We start from the raw sequence: 2,435 nt of genomic DNA, 5'->3' as shown, positions 1-2,435 counted from the left end.
TCTTGATGGCCCAATATGCACGATGCTCGAGTTCCACAGGTAGGTGGCAAGCTTTTCCATACACTAGCCTGTAGGGTGACATCCCAATCGGGGTCTTGAAAGCCGTTCTATATGCCCATAAGGCATCATCAAGTCTTAATGACCAATATTTTCTGTCTGGCCTCACCGTCTTTTCTAATATGTGCTTTATTTCTCGATTGGAGATCTCAACTTGGCCACTGGTTTGCGGATGATACGGAGTTGCCACTTTGTGTGTGATTGAATACTTTGTCAAAAGAGCTTTGAATGCTTTGTTACAAAAGTTGGCACCACTATCACTGATTATTGCTCGAGGGAATCCAAAGCGTGAAACAATGTTGCTTTTCAAAAATCCTATTACCACCTTGTGATCTGTTTGAAGATTTCGAGAATCTCACTTGTGGATTTTCCCTTTTTGCCTTTAGCTAACCTTTGAGGAAATGGAGCTTTGGGAACGTATTCTCGTGGGTTGGTTTCTTCTTTCTCCTCCGGTGATGAGTCCTCAACACTCACAGGTACAATTTGATTTTCTTTTGTCACCGGCATCTCCACTTTGTTGTCGACTTCTTTTCCTTTTCGCAAGGTCATGACTGCTTTGACCTCTCCATGCTGTTGCGGTGAACTGGTACTTGCTTCATGTACTCCTTTAGGATTAGGCACTGATTTACTTGGAAACTTGCCTTTCTCAACAGTCATTGCCAAGGTCTGAACTGAAGAAGCAAGTTGTCCCACCATCTTCTCGAGGCTTGAAACTGATTGGGCTTGTGAATTGAAGCCTGCTCTCAACTCATTTCGTAGTCCATCAATGGTGCGGTTCTGTTGCTCAATCGTGGAGTGAGTAACATTCTTGAAATTCTGGAATGCATCCTCCCATGGTCTGGGCTGAGTGTAGTTCTGGTTCTGATTGTATGGTCTAAATGGGGGCTGAGAGGCTTGAGGATTTTGTGGAATTGGTTGCATTGGTAGAGCTGGAGTTGCTGGTCCATTCTGTTGGAATCCTTGAGACCATGAAAAATTGGGGTGGTCTCTCCATCCAGGGTTATATGTGTTGGAGTATGGGTTGTAATTTGATGGCTTTCTCATTACACCTATGGCATTGACTTGATCTGAGTATGAGTCATGGTCATGTGGTTCTGTTGATTTCGCAGTTGATAACGATGCTATTTGTCGAGCAAGACCTTCAACCATCTCCTTGACTTCTTTGATTCCCGAAGTTGATTTGCCAATTTGAACCTCATTCACTCCTTTAATTCTTCTAGTACTCCTGAGTGATCGACTCCGTTGTTGGGAATTATCTGCTTGTCGCTGGAAAAACTCCCAAATTTCTGATGCACTTTTTGACATTAGCTCTCCACCACTTGTTGCTATTAGCCATTCTTGCACATTCGGCAATAATCCCTCTAAAAAGTATTGGCATTGGTGTCATTTCTCGTACCCATGATGTGGACACTTCAAGAGTAGCCCATTGAATCGCTCCCATGTTTCGAAAAATTGCTCGTCCTCTCTCTGGGTAAACTCCGAGATTTCCCTGCGAATAGCATTGGTTTTATGCACTGGGAATATTTATTCAAAAATTTAGTTACCATTTGTTCCCATGATGTGATGCTATTAGCAGGTAAAGTATTTAACCATGAACGAGCTCTATCCTTTAAAGAAAATGGGAATAATCTAAGTTTAACATCATCGTCTGAAAAATTCTCGTATTTAAACGTTTGACAAATAGCATGAAAATCATTCAGATGATTATATGGGTCCTCATTTTCTAGGCCATAAAATGTGGGGAGACAATTTAGCACACTAGGTTTTAGTTCAAAGCTCCTAGCAGCTACATTTGGGTATCTTATGCATAATGTGCTAAAATTAGCTAAAGGACTGAAGTAGTCCTTAAATGGCCTCTCCTGTGGTTGCAAATCCATTTTATTTTTAATTTGTTTGTGTGTGTGAAGTGTTTTTTCTAATTCAAGGTCTATAGGTTCAAGATTAGGTAATAATGACCTACGACCATGTATGCAAAACAAATAAAATGAAAATAAAGATGGGAACAAAACAAATAAAAATAAATAAGAGGGAGAAATTACGATACTAACCTTATTGCGCTATTAAAACCTTTCTATAAAAATACACAAAAATAAATACGTGAAATAAATTAACTAAAAATAAATTAATAAGATAAAAAAAATTACAAAGAAAAATAAATTGAAAATTAAATTACAGAATTTTAAAGAAGAGAAAAAGAAAAGAAATACTAACCTTTAAATGTAGATTCACTTTTTTTTTCTTTTTTTTTCTTAATAATTAAAAAAAATACAAGAAAACAAATAAAAGAAATTATTCACAAAAATTAATTCTATGAATTAAAATTACTTACCTCCCCGACAACGGCGCCAAAAACTTGTTGTGCAAATTTTAATGTACTC

The 2,435-nt window shown here is 37.9% G+C and overlaps 1 non-coding gene across 1 annotated transcript; it reads left to right on the top strand.

The window, feature by feature from the left end:
• Positions 1 to 1,450: 1,450 nt before the first annotated feature.
• LOC127899556 (small nucleolar RNA R71) lies at positions 1,451 to 1,554 on the top strand. Its single transcript, XR_008051434.1, has one exon. It is a non-coding gene; the product is annotated as a small nucleolar RNA R71 (small nucleolar RNA).
• The last annotated feature ends 881 nt before the right edge of the window (positions 1,555 to 2,435 follow it).

Source organism: Citrus sinensis, chromosome 8 (assembly GCF_022201045.2).
Source record: "Citrus sinensis cultivar Valencia sweet orange chromosome 8, DVS_A1.0, whole genome shotgun sequence".
Classification (NCBI taxonomy): domain Eukaryota; kingdom Viridiplantae; phylum Streptophyta; class Magnoliopsida; order Sapindales; family Rutaceae; genus Citrus; species Citrus sinensis.
This window is presented reverse-complemented; position numbering and strand designations above follow the sequence as displayed.